This window comes from Lactuca serriola, chromosome 1 (genome assembly GCF_051521515.1).
Source record: "Lactuca serriola cultivar US96UC23 chromosome 1, Lser_US96UC23_V15, whole genome shotgun sequence".
Lineage (NCBI taxonomy): Eukaryota > Viridiplantae > Streptophyta > Magnoliopsida > Asterales > Asteraceae > Lactuca > Lactuca serriola.
In genome coordinates this window covers 229,007,937-229,023,564 of record NC_136408.1, presented here as the reverse complement: position 1 = coordinate 229,023,564, position 15,628 = coordinate 229,007,937, and the positions used below count along the sequence as shown (strand labels likewise).

General features: G+C 31.7%; 1 long non-coding RNA gene across 2 annotated transcripts; it reads left to right on the top strand.

The window, feature by feature from the left end:
* The first annotated feature begins 6,846 nt into the window (after window positions 1-6,846).
* On the top strand, window positions 6,847-9,313 carry LOC145049754 (uncharacterized). 2 transcript variants are annotated; one of them, XR_013683327.1, is made up of 3 exons: window positions 6,847-7,215; window positions 7,312-7,372; window positions 7,735-9,313. It is a non-coding gene; the product is annotated as an uncharacterized LOC145049754 (long non-coding RNA). The 2 variants fall into 2 exon arrangements; XR_013683326.1 differs by having other exon boundaries at window positions 7,726-9,313.
* The last annotated feature ends 6,315 nt before the right edge of the window (window positions 9,314-15,628 follow it).

Below are 15,628 nucleotides of genomic sequence, written 5' to 3'. Positions count from 1 at the left end.
TAATCCCACGAATTAAGCATCTCAACAGATATCCCAGAAATCTAGAAGCTGCGATAAGTTGAACTCTGAGAAGAGTGGATGAGGGGATTAAAGTTTCGAGTGATGGAACCCTATACTCACTAGATTTGATCTAGACCGAGAAAACTCAGAACCTTCGGGAGAGTAGTTGCAGAAGATGTTCGCACTACTCAGGCACTTCGTCCACCCCGTTACCGACGAGTAGTGCCTAGGACCCTCCGCTTTCTTGCATGGAGGAAATCACCGTCGCCCTGTAGACGATAGACTGCATTCTCCAAAGTGAACACTAGAATACCGAGAACCACATGATAACCTCCGCAGCCAAGAATACTTGAATAAAGTGTAAGAGTAGGTTGCGTTAAACCTTATAACCCAGATCCCGAAGAGATTATGGACTTGACACAAGTCTAGGTGTTAGTCGATGGGTTATACAGGAGCACGCACTTTTTACAATCGAAATAAACCAACGCCTTAGAGAATAGGGCATATCTTGGAGATTCATTGGACTACTAGGTGTTCCACGAATACTATCTCGCACAGAAATAGTAGAACCACCTCCCGAGATAGTCCAACACTCGACTGGTGAAACCCTATCTCCCTGACCCTCTAAGGGTTTCTGTTAGAAATATCTCAAGAATCAGAAGTGCAGGTTCATTTGCACAAGATTGAGATAGACTCTCTGCAACAAACAAGTACCCGTAGACACGCAATCCATCCGATGATCTAGAAAGTCTCTAAAAGCCAATTGACAGGAAACACGAAACCAAGGACAACCCGAGCCTCCTAAGAACCAATCCGAAGGACTACACTTCCAGTATGAGAGAGAACGTTGGAACTTCGGAATGGCAATCACGCCAGTGATGATCTCGCCATAGAAGTACACTATGTTCTAAGTACTGAAGAGCTCTACTCTTCCGAGAGCTTAGGACCATCCGAGATTCTTTACGGAGATTGGTCCAACCTTCGTCAGACCACTACTACTTTCGAAAATTCCACAAGCTTCACCACAAATCAATCCACTTCTTAGACATTGATAAGTGTTGCCCTACGTCACTCTTTGTATCCCACTCGTCTTGATAGAAACCATTGGGAACCCTAACTTCGTAGACAAACCTGTAGGAATCGCTATCTGCAAGAGACGAAATCTGCATCCCGTAAGTGAAGTTTTGTTAGAACGCCAAGCAAAGGCCAGAGTTCACTTGGGAGTGTGAGGACCAGCCTAATAGGAAGTACCCTTATCTCGTTACTCAGTCATTCATACCTACTTCCTTGCCTAAACCTGAATTTAGGGACGAAATCCCTCTAACGGGGGGATGATGTGACAACCCAAAAATTTCTGTTAGTTTTAACGTCAAAGTTAACGTCGCAGTTAACGTCAAAATTAGTTACGTCAAAAATTACCCAAATTTATCCCGAAAGTATTTTTGACCGGAATTAAACCCGTTGGAATATTTTAAATAATATTCGTCAAGCGAACAAAAATTAAGGCAGAATAATTTTAAAAATTGTCGTAATTAAGGAAGTGGTGTCAAGTCTTTACTTGACACAAACCAGGCCATAAGCTCCACCCTATATAGGCCATAAGCTCCTTTAATGGTCCATTTTGAAGCCATAAACCCTTCATAAGCCCTAGAATTGAACCTAGCCTAATACCACAAGTGTTATAAGACCTTAATGCATCAAAGAACACACCATCCATGAGTTTACGGCCGTAAAATCATGGGGTCAAGGTCTTAGGGCCGTAAACTCTATAAAGAGTTTACTCTTGAAGAGTAAACTCCCTATCTAGGCCATACACACCTTTAGATGTTACCCGAGACACTCCTAGCACTTGACCAAAGTGTTTTCCGCATCTTAGGATGCTTATACATGTTTAATTAGTATTATATTTAATAATTGTGTGTAAAAATATGTCATCATATGTTTATAGGTCACTAAGTGTGTTCAAGTCTTTACTTGACACCGAGCACCTAACCGGCACTTTCGTTCGATCCGCTTACAACAGGTGAGTTCATACCCCTGAATGAACCTATTAAATGTTTTTACATGATTTTATAGGGGGGGGAATACACGTTAAACATGCCAGTTATCATATCAATCATATGTGATTGATAACCCGCATGCACAAGGATTTACCACACTATTAACTGTTTTACCAAGAATGACACTGTAAATGGTTTTCTGAAAACGTAGTTATTTGTTCAGCTTTTACTTACGATGTTTAATCAAGGTTGCATTTTAAACTTGTTTATGAAAGGTTTTCAAAGGAATTTTAAAGATTTTCAAACTTATTTTACAAAGGAATACCAAGTCGTCGTTTTCTTAATATATAAAGGTTTTCCAAAGTTTCGTCTATGCATTTATACTTCTACTTGGTTAAGATACCACTGCTTCACTTCGGTTTAGTTAATACCTCTATTTTGTGATACGCTTATAACTTCATGATACGCTTATACCTCGTAAGACACTCCACTTCATGATACGCTTATACCTCGTAAGATACTCCACTTTGTGATACGCTTATACCTGATAACACTTCCACATCGTTAGATGTATGCCTGTGCTTGTATAGATGCATATAAATAATGTTTGAAGGACTTAGGAAGGCTTGTTCGCCATATTTCCTTTTCTTCGTTGAGATGTGGTCTGGTGGGATCGGATGTCCGTCCGAAGGTCATTTGATCATTAGTTATATATTATGTATACAAGCATAGACATATGGGTTTACATTAGTCAGTCCAGTTGTGAGTCTCTATCATTAGTCCGGTATTTTACATCAGATCTCACTACACGAGATACATCTTCAGTACACGACCTTCTCCGTTGTCAAGTTGGTAACCAGAGTCTCTTGTAGGGAGAGTGGGCATTGTGTGTGTAGCTATACGGGATTGACACCCCCACACCCTGACTGCTAGCTACAGTCCACGGCCTACCAAGCCAAGGGGTGACAAATGTCATACTTACTCAAACGCTTGCAGGGCGTCAGGTTCTCTAGTGCCTATCAGTATGGTTACGAGTATCTCGGGGTTACCTATAATTCATGGCCTTAAGGTAACGGGTTTTAACACAGTATTTCACTGTAGTCACTGTGTTCACTGTTTTAGACCATACTAGCTGTATCTTTCATTTGATACTGTCTAGGGTCTGTCTCTATTCTTAGACCTTGCTAGACGTATCATTCGGTTGACACTGTCTGGGGTATGTACTCTCTGTTTTAGACCCTACTAGCTGTATCTTTCATTTGATAATGTCTAGGGTCTGTCTCTATTCTTAGACCTTGCTAGACGTATCATTCAGTTGACATTGTCTGGGGTCTGTACTCTCTGTTTTAGACCTTGCTAGCTGTATCTTTCATTTGATACCGTCTGGGGTCTATATCCTCTGTTTTAGACATTACTAGCGGTATCTTTCATTTGATACCATCTAGGGTCTGTGTCTCTTTTGTTAGACTGAGCCAGGCGTATCGTTCTTTTCGATGTTCTCCTGGAGTCTATGATTCCTTTTTGCCTTAGTCAGCAGTCCTCACTGCTGAGGCATATGTTATTTTCCTTAATATTCTCAGACTTTCTTAAAAAGCAAATCCAGTATTTTCATAACGAAAGTGTTTAAGGGAAAACTACTTTTTACCACATAACTTTGACCAGTCTGGGTAGAAGACTGCTTTTTAATCAGAAAATATAGGATTTTCTGGAAAGGACTCTATTTCACTATATACTTAAAAACTATTACTTATATAAAGTTATTTGTATAAAATGTCACTAAATGCTTATGAACTCACCAGCATTTGTAAAAATGCTGATACTCGCTTTTCAAATAACTTGTATTCTCAGGTCGACATTAGACAGGTACATTCCAAGAGTTTCTGATGAAGACAGTTTAGTACCAAGCTGCACCAATATTATTACTTGTATTACTTCGATGTAATGTAATGTAACCCTGTAAAAGTATTACTATTAATGCAATGGTTGTTGTACTTTGATTACTATACTACATATGTTGTGATACTTGACATGACGTCATCCACCCCAGAACGTTTCCGCCGTTCCGGTTTTGGGGTGTGACAGTATAATCCTTATCCAAGATTAGTGGGTAGGATATTTTAGGTAGAGTGTTGTCTTTGCCTTAGTGTATGACACACGCAACCACCCATGCCCACTCCATGACCAGCCCTTGTCCTTTCACCATACCTGGTCATTTCATTGTCCTTTTCCCACCATTTTCCAGCCACACTCTTTGTCAAAGGCTGGAAAGTCCCCCTCTCTCCTCTCATTTCTCTCATTTTTCCTCCAAAAGACAAACTCCATTCTCTCTTAATTCTCTCTTTAATTTTTGAGATTCAAGGCTTTTCTCCAAATTTTTCTGCTACTTTTGGTAAGTATTATCATCCTCCATATGATTATTTCACTTCCTTCTACTCAAATCATAGATATCTTAAACAAACATCATCACATTCATGTTAGATCTTCGAATCTTCAAGGCATCTTCTAAGTGTTCTTGAGTAGAACACTACTTTCCTTCAACATTCATCCACTGAAATCACACAAGGTGGGTTCATACCCCTATTTTTTCGTGTTTTCTTAAGTTTTAAGGGGGGAATACAAGTTAAAACACCAAGAACACAACTAAACGTTTCCAACAGCGTTCATCAAGAAAATTTAACTCCATTCACGGACTGTTTTGGTCAACCTAAACATTTTATTTTTCAAAAATGTATTAGATGCAAATATTTCTAGTTTATACCTTTAAAATGAGTACTTGCACTTCTCCATACGATTTTTCTACGATTTATGGTAATTTTTACAAAACAACCTATCATTTTAAGAACAAATCCGGACCAGTCTGTGAATATGGATATTTTACCACAAGGTAAAGACTTCCAAAAATCATAATAAAAATTATGAATAAACTACACACATTTTATGAACTCTCAAAATTTATGGATTCAGTTTTCGACATCGTATAATTTTTCTAAAATAGTGCAGAAAGGTTAAAAACTAGTTAACTGCTTACAACTTTCATAACACTTTGTATTATGTTGAGCAAAGTGTATAACAATAAGTTCTAAATATTGAATGTGTTTTCTTGTTATTTTATCATCATAAACTGAAATTTAGTCATTCATGATAAGAATCTTCATTCATTTAGAACACATATATTAAGCCATAATAAGCATAGTTTATGGATTCATAGCACTAATGTATTTTCATAAAAGAGTTCTTTTACATTACAAACATTTTGGATAAACTATAATAGGTATAGTTTATGTATCATTTACTTTTCAAACTTATTTACCAAAGGTTTTCAGTTTAGTTCACGTAAATCTATTAATGAATAAATTTGTGAGACATTCCCTTTGTGTTACTTTCATGGTAACAAAGTCAAAAGTCCTGTAAATTGTAACCAGAGTCTCTTGTAGGTAGAGCGTGATAAATTGTGTATAGATCTATATTGGGTCTGACAAACCCGCACCTAAGCTGCTTGCAACAGCTAGACCGGCATGTCTGAGGTGACAAATGCCATTTAACGTGCGACACCTGAAGAACGTCGTATTACGAGGCCGTTTGAGTCTTAGCATGGTTATAATAACTCACATGTGGTATTAACAAATCATAAGATTTGCGGGTTGTACTTTTAAATTAGCGAGTTATGTCGATTTAACTCACAAGAATTACTTTAAGTATGGAAAAATACTTGTACACTTTCATATCAAAAAGGGTATTATGCTGATTTAAAATCACTTTTATATCTTTAAGTATGGAAAATACTTGTTTACTTTCGGTCCTGGAATTTATGACTACCTAACTCTTATAAGGAAAATATTGGATTTTCTTTGGAAACATATTTCTGTTAAAACTACATTCATCTAGAATTGTTAGGCTTCGGCTATAATTGCTAAGTGTATATGTTAGAGTTATATAAGAATCTATTCATAATCGACTTAGAATTGGTGGGCCCGTCTTTCTTCCTGTTCCTTGTTTGGTTGTGGATCTAGGGCAGACCCATTATATTTGACGGTTTATTTAATTTAAATCTTATATAACTTATATAGACTGAGTGATTATAGAAGGAATCTACGAGACTTTCTAGGGTTCATTATCGCATAAAATAGAAGGATTCATTTCATACTTGATAAAGAAAATATTGGATTTTCTGGAAACATACTTTGTCGTTTTTACAAAGAAAACGGTTTCTTCCTCAAACAAAACTCTTATGAACTCACCAACTTAATTGTTGACACTTTTTCAAAACTACTTGTATTCTTAGGAAATCAGTGAAACAGGAAAACCAACAACATTTTGAGGATGAGACGTTAAATTGTCAAAGAGTTAATTATGTCATCATAATGTAATTGATTTGAAACATGTAAACATATACTTTGGTGTAACTTTTTCAGTTATATTTATGATGGTTGTATTTACTTTGAGCACTATGTTACTCGTTGTTGTGATACTATACATGAAGTCCTCCACCCCCGAACGTTTCCGCCATCCTTGGTTTGGGGGTGTGACATATATATATATATATATATATATATATATATATATATATATATATATATATATATATATATGTTACTATATTATTATACAAACGTTACTATTTCTAAAAATAGATTTAAGACGTTCAAATATTTAAGCTAACAGTACAACAAATCATCATTAAAATAATATTAAATTGTAAAATCGTCCAAACATTTAAGCAACAAATACAATTACTAATGCATAGATAACTTTATCTTCTAGGCTTTTGACGCGGTCCATTTATTTCCCGATCAAGTAATCTTAGATCTCGGCAAATTTGGCCCGTCTTTGCTCATTTCTCGCCCTATCTTCTTATATGAAATTAATTATAGAAATTAGATTGAATCATCTGTTTGCTTCTAGTCACACCCTATCATCACCAGCAGCACCCATCACCTTTTCTGCTCTGCTTCTGTAAAATCATTATTTTCTCCACCTCTATATAGTCACAACACCCACCAACGACCTACACTATTACGTTGGTGCAATGAAAGAAACACTCATCACATGTACAACTACACTCATTCAATAAGACCAACCCCCCTCATATCCGGTTTCATTCAAAGTTTGAAACCCTATCCCTTTCTTTTTTTGTAACCCTTTTCGTCTCATGACATCCTTCCACACTATGCCTCCTTTTCCAATCTGTATGTGCTTTTTTTATTAGAAGAAGATGGTGAGTAGAAACATTTTACAGAATCAACTTTGATAAGGAATGTGTTATTTTTCTACAATTGGTCTAAAACGTGTTTTTTTTTGTGTTTACTTTTAGTTGAATGAAGAAAGGTGATGAAGGAGTTCAGATCCTCATGACACATCTGAAGATTGATCCAGTAAGCATCATCTACGTCTTTACAATCGATTTCTATTTTTGTTTTTTTATTTCTTACAATTTCTCATTTCTTTTGCTCCCCACATGAGGCCTGGAGAATGAAACACTTACTACATATATCCAAGCCAATATGATTGTCAGAACCATCACTAATGTTGGTGCTATTGTAAGTGTAAAGCATGATCCTGAGATTAATAACCGCCTATTTGCCATTTGCTTATCATTCATACACATACTTCAAACTATTAGCTTTCTTAGGTTCGAAATATTCTTTCTAATATGTTTATGTTTACATTTTTCTTTTACAATTTGTTATCTCTCTTCTTTATGATTTGACATAAGTGTTTGAAAAAGTATTTTCAGATCTAGATGAAGATGAACAAGAACGGGAATGAAAAAGGGTTTATAATGCTTTTCAGATTGCATGAGGTAGCAAGGTATTTTATTTATTTTTGAAATGTATTGAAGGAGTAAGTAGTTGTATATTATGTATGCAAGTTTTTTAATGTTTTGTCTTTTCCGCGTCCTTTTATTAGTATTATTAAATTTATATTTCAATTTTTTTCTAGCTAGATATTGTTGTCTAAGATATGTTTGTTTTAGTTACTATTTTCTTTTGTTGAGATTTAGATAAATATTGTTGATAAGGAGGTTCTTTTTCAAGAAAAAGAAAAAACAGTGGCCAAGAAGCACCAGGTGTTGGCAAGGTTACTTTAGTCTTTGCTCAACTCTTATTTGACTCTTCTGAAACACACACACATAGAAAGACACACATTTAAGCATCATCCATATGTTTCTATTATACATGTTTGGATTTATGTGTGTAGTTCCATTTAAATTCAATGTGTATAATTTTAACTACAAATACTTACCTTGTATCACACTTGGCAGACATAAATATTCAAACGTGAGATGGGGTAAATGGATCAATTTGTTTTTTACTCATAGATCTGGTTTCTTTTTTGTCTCAGGGATGAAGATAGGGGAAGCCAAGAAAACAGGGCATAAGAAATATGGATGGTTGAGGTAAGGATGCATACAACTAGGTGATATATGATGAAAACTACTCTTTTAATTAAATTTGGTAACACAATTTAACATGTGAGCGACATCACTGCCAAATTGAAGGCTAATAGTAATGGTACCATTTTAACGTTCAATGAAATGCCTCTACCAAAGACTCTTAGTCAGCATGCTACTTATATGCAAATCCATTCAACACACATAGTGTAGATATGGTATTTTTTATCATCCTTCATAGGTTTACACTTGTGTATCATGTATTTTCACTAGCTATATATTCACTCCCAACAACACATAAACATTGATTTAAAGGTATGTGTATGGTTATTGGATTGTAGAACCAGTTTGTAGTGACACAATCCAGTGAAGCAATTATAGTTTCAATAAGGAAACAGTAAAAAAAGTAACAACGAAGAAGGAAGAAGAATCTTAGGTGCTGTTTGTTTTGGAAGTGGTTAAATGTCTTTGTCTTTTTCCAAGTTTGCGGAAGAAGACGTGCACTTGCGAAACGTCTACCCGCCAGAAAGGAAAAGTGCTCAAAAAGTACTTTTGTAGAAAAACAAACGAGGCCTTAGTGTAGATACTAAATTTTTATAACCTATTTTTCTTTATGTGATTTTGAATGAAAATATTTTACAAAGTTTAGTGATTTATAATATAAAGTGAACATTACATGGAATAGAAACATTTTGAAGATAAATAGGATTGAGAAATTATTTCAAGCATGTAAGGCCAAAAAAATAGTAGGGATTGGGAAGACACCGACTATTCTTATGATTTGTCAACCAGAGTATGTATTGATTATGCTCTCATGATTGTGCTATTAATAATGTTGTTTTTTCTGTCATGAATCTCAAAGGTTAGTCGTGTTCGTTCATGTCCTTCTTTGCTTCCATCAAGTGGTATCAATCTGCAAATAAAATTAGATTGAGTTTTACCATGTGGCAACTCTATATTTTTTATGTTTTCTTTTTCCAATTTTCTGATATACTATATGAAATAGAGATGGTTTCATAAACTCCCAAAAAATAGGGTTGTTCCATATGTAAAATTTAATTATTCATAGTTTACTTTATTTTTATATGTGGGTAAAACATCTACAAAATAAATAGATATAAAATAAGTTAAAAGTAAAAATTACATTATCTATGTTATATTATTTATATACGGTATCAAGTAATAAGAAATATAACATTAATATTGATGGATAAAAAAGGTAAATTGAAATTGTAGTACCAAACGACCATGCTTTGAAAGATGGAGAAAATGTCAAAATTACATTCTTACTTAAAATTAAAATTTGGGACAATTAATAAATCTACGTTTATAATTTGGCACATTTAATAAATCTTTTTTTTTATTCTATCCAAGCATTTTTAAAAGTTTTGGATTTTGTTTTTTTATACAATAACTCATTATTTGTACAAACTAGATACTATGACAAACGTAATATTTTTTATCAGACAAATAGAATCAATAATTTATACATTTCTAACTTATAAAATAGTGGATTGTATCCCACTTGATTCCTAATTATCATGATAAACAAAAATCTTAAACTTGGGGTAAAGTAGAAATGGAATTTAAAAATAATGAAAGTATATTGCTATTTTAAGCATTGTATGAGCAGTTTCTGTTTTTAATTTTTTATTTATGTATATGAGTGTATTGTTTGTGACGTTGCACCCATGACTCCCTTTGTAATTTTCATATGTATACCAGATGGTTTGGAGTTCAAATCTATTTATGTGGTTTTCCGATTTTGATTTTAAGTATTAATTGTTTTATTATATCGGAAGTTTATTTCTAAAAAGAATAACAGCTCATTGGTAAACCTTATGGAGTTTTCACATGAGTGAGTGTACTTTGTTCTAATCTTTTGAGCCGCACTCTTTTAAAGAAATTGATGTATTTTCATCCAGAATAACTATCTTTTTCTGTTAAATTGGATTAGATGGAAATGAAAAATTTTTATGACTTATATGTATATTCGTTTGAAGTTATAAAATATACTATGTCTGTTGATTTAGTGCATAGAGAAATTGGTTCAAAGGGTTAATATATTTATTTTATCTCTATTACAGTATACACATTTTTTATGCATTTTCTTTTTAATAGTTTGTAGGTAGATGTAGTATATGGACACTTTTAGACTTTAATTAGAATTTGTATTTATAAATAGTAATTGAACTCCCCCATTAAAACTACTAAATCGTAAACCTTAAACCCTAATCACTAAATCCTAAACCTAAACTCCAAAAAAAAACTACTCACCAACACAAGTACATTGCCCAAAAGATAACTATCCATCAACAACACAAGTGCGCCAAAAAATTCCATTATGATTTGGTATACTAAACAATTAAAGATAAAATATTGGAAAGAGAAATGGATAATCGGACGTCTTAACCCATTAGTACGTACATCGCCTTACTTTAAAAGGAAAAGCTAATTGCGAAAGAAAACTATTTGTCAAAAGCAAACAAATAAACAACCACAATCCACCACACCAACGGAACTAAAAGGAAAAGCTGAAAGAAACTATTCGCTGCCGCCGCTTTGTGCGGCTAACGACTAGTATGTATATATATATATATATATATATATATATATATATATATATATATATATATATATATATATGGTTTATTCAATATATTTTTTATAATTAACATGCTTAAAGAATTATACAACATATTATCAAGAACAAAATTTTGGGAAATCTCTAGAAAAGTCCTAAAATTTTAGTCTAATTTATGAAAAAGTCCCGAACTAATTTTTTTTTACAGAAAAGCGCATAATACCGGCTAAAACTTCGAAAAAACCCTTTTTGGCCGGTTTCGTAGATTTAGCCGATATTCTATCCTTTTTCGTTACTTTGCTTAAAATATTATGACTTTTCTGAAAATTACCCGATAACCAAAATATTGAGACTTTTTTGAAAATTACTATGAAATTAATGGATATTATTATTAACAAATCATTTATAAACAAAAAGAAATGTTTTTTTTTATTATAAACAAAAGAAATACATTTGTTGCTAATTTCTAGGAATAGAATGGTCAATTAAGGACTTCTCTATTGTTTGTTGATCACTTCAAAGTCTCTATGTTCTTCCTATGTATCGTTGTAGGTGTCATAGTGAGATGTACTCTGTTAGGCGTGACCAATACAAGAGTTGATAATATTTATTAATACACAATCAATAAGTGTCTACGTGCTATTAGGCATGTTGTTATATGATCACGTGTTATTAGAAAATATCATTCCACTAACATATAGATCTTTCATTATGCTCTTTAACCTAACTACCACCTAACCTCCAAACATTACCCGGTAAAAACCATAAAATTACACACATCTATGGAGAGTGAAAAGTAATCTTTGAACGACAATTTAAATAGATAATCATCATTCACTTCTTTCCATATAAATTGTCATTCACGATTCACTTTTTACATTTTAGAGATGTATGTTAGCCGATGGTTATTAACATGTGAGGTATGAATGTTGGTTGGTAGTTAGGTTACACAATATAAGAGGAACATCAACATTAAAGGAATGCTAACTAAGTACATCTCACCATCATACCCGCAACAATACATAGGAAGAACGTAGAGAGTTTGAGTGGTCAGGAAGCAATAGATAAGTACTTAGACCACCAATTTCTTCCTAGAAATTAGCAACAAATGTATTTCCTTTTTTTGTAATAAAAATATTTTTTATGTTTATAAATGATTTGTTAATAATAATATCCTTTAATTTCATGGTAATTTTCAAAAAATCCTAATATTTTGGTTATTATGTATTTTTTGGAAAAGTCCCAAAATTTTGAGCAAACTAACGAAAAAGGACAGAATACCGGCAAAATCTGTGAAACTGGCCGAAAAGAGTTTTTTCGAAGTTTTAACCGGTATTTTATGCTTTTCTCTAAACAAAATTTATTTTGGGACTTTTTCATAAATTGGACTAAAATTTTAGTACTTTTCTGGAGATTTTCCTAACATTTTCTAAAGAATACAAATTTTATTTTTTTAATCACTAATTACATTAATTCGTAAAGAATAAGACTAAACAATTATTACATTCATTCTGAAAAAATAAATGATTACTAATGGTTTAAGAATTACATTTATTCTTAAAGATTAAAACTAAGAATGGTTAAAAAAATAAAAATAAAAACATCAAAATGTAACTAAAACACATTATACATTTTGGCAGAATAAATTTTACTAGAATACTCTTGTTCTCCATATTTTCTTCTTTTTCCACATCAATGGCAGCCTTTTCAAAATCTATATCCACAAAGAAAACATAATCAACTTTAAAATATTAAAACTTTTAGTATATTCTAAAAGAATAAAACTATAAATTCTAATAGAATGTATTAGACATTAAAGACTTTTAATTTATTCTAACAGAATGTAATACTCGAATCACTTGATCAAGTATTCCCCGTGTCACTTGATCCAAATAATAGACTTAATCTAATTACAATGATTCTAAAGCCTACATTGTAGCTAACACAATACGTTGGAAAAAGATCATATTATTACAAGCAAGAATGTGGAAAATATGACAGCTCAAAGATCACAAAAATTTTCTGAACAAGGTAAAAGTGCTAAAAGTATAACTGTAACATCCAATGTTCGAAGGACTGTAACTCATCCAATACTAATCCAACTAAAATGACTTCAGAACCTAACTTGTAGCTAACACAAAGGAGAACATGCAGAAAAAAAATTTCAAAACATTCCAAGCTAGTATGAGAGAGATATGATAGTTCAAAGATAACAAAAAAATTGGCTGAAATATTTGATTCAAGCATTTTAGCAAACAATTGGCCGGCAAAATCGGATGCTCAGATCTTTATACTCCATTTGACGAAACATACAACATATGTAATTAATAAAGACATGAATGTGACTAAATTTACAATAAAGTAGTGTATACCTTCAAATACTAACGAGTAATTTAAGATTCCATGCCATAAAATCGAGATTCCATCAATTAGAACTTGATCTTCCATTCTGGCAGAATTGTTGTTAGATACACCCATAATCAAAAATATTTGGTAATTATCCAATCAAAGACCATTGCTCTGTACATAAAAATTATACTTTTAATTTTTTGAATTTCTTGTTGGAGCAAAAGCGTTCAAATTTCTTGTTAGAGAGAAAACTAAAAACGTAAACAAAAGAAGAAAGTTCCAACCAAACTATAGGGTTAGAAATTAACCCCACAATCTGTTTTTTTTTTCTTCATCCCTAAAGTCATGTTTAGGGTTAGAAATCATCCCCATAATGCTTTGCTGAAAGGTTTTCAATCAATTCTTACACTATCATTCACCATGTTTTCTTTCTTTTCCATATTAAAATGCAAAAGCCTATTCATTCTAGCAGGGGGAGGTAATTGGTTTAACATCGTATTCTTAAGGAATGAAATTAGTTTAATCTACATCTTTTGCCTATAGGTGTAAAAAGGTAAAATCAATATCACGTGTTATAAATACTTTTAAATAAGTTAAAAAAATTAACTTATCAAAAACAGTTACCTCAAGTTAATAAACATTTTTTAACTTTTATTTTATATCATTAAAATAATTAAAAAAAAATATTTATTGGTGGTGTCTAACTGCTGAAACACCTAAAAATTTGAGAAGAAAAAAATTTAAAATTTTTTTTACTGTTATGTTTCATAATATAGAATAAAACTTGAGATCTTCAAACCTAACACATTTTTTAAATACACAAATTTTCTAATAAGGACATACGCTATATATTAAACATTATCTATAAAAGAAAATATTTCATCTAATGCTTAGAATCATTATTTGGCATTTTGTCAGGACATGTTCATATATAGTTGTCTTGACTAATATCCTACTATATTTTAATACATACATAATATTTAGATCATTTCCACCCCCCCCCCCCCCCTTACACACACACACACACTTATATATATATATATATATATATATATATATATATATTATAAACAATATTTGTCATATCTTGAATTTTAGGAGGTATAAGTTACACAGCTTTTTGTTAACATCAATTATACATAAATAATTCATTAATACTTACTAAAAGTTTAAAAACTTGAACTAAGGAAAGTAATTAAAAAAATTCAATTTGGAACAAAATTAAAATTTTAAAATATTAAATTCATGTATATAAATTAGACACCAATATTAATTAATTTACATCAATAGTATAAACTGATATTATAAATATAAGGTATAAACAAAAATAATTTATTTAAAAGTGATACTTTTTTTTTATTGAATAATAACTAATTATAAAATCTAAAAATCATTTCCCCATAAAAAACTATTCTCTAAAAAATCAATTTATCATTGTTGCTTTGCACGGACAAACTTCTAGTGTGTGTGTGTGTGTGTCTATATATATATATATATATATATATATATATATATATATATATATATATATATATATGTTATTGGTACCAATAAGTAAGGAGATGATATGATGTCCTTAATTAGTTTAGATTTGGTAACTATTTGCGATAAAAACTATGTCTCGAGAAAATAAATTCTAAAAAAACTATTCGTAACTATCGCTTTGCGCGGATAAACGGCTAATATATATATATATATATATATATATATATATATATATATATATATATATATATATATATATATATATATATAGGGCTAGGTGATTTTGTTTATTACCTCTATTGTGTGCCCGTAAGCACAATTCTGGACCAATGGATGAATAAAATCAATGTACATGATGTGAGGGTCTAGGATATTACAATAGGGTAACATGTACCATATAATCAAACAAATTTCAGTAGAAGGGTGTTTTGGTCAATTAACCTATATTAAAAAAGGAAATTTTCAGATTTTAAGGGATAACTAACTTCCTTTTTATAAATTTGAATTTTTTAACTTAATTCAAATTTAATTCTATTATAATTTCTAATATTAACCGATTTTATTCTGTTAGAATGACAGAGAGTCAAACATAAACTAGTAAATATATTTTCGATTTTATTCTTGCAGAATATGGTTCATTCAATATATTTTTTGTAATTAACATGCTTAAAGAATTATACAAAATATTGTCAAGAATAACATTTTCTAAAGAATACATATTTTGTCTTTTAAGAATCACGAATTACATTAATTCGTAAAGAATAAGACTAAACAATTATTACATTCATTCTGAAAAAAAAATGATTACTAATGGTATAA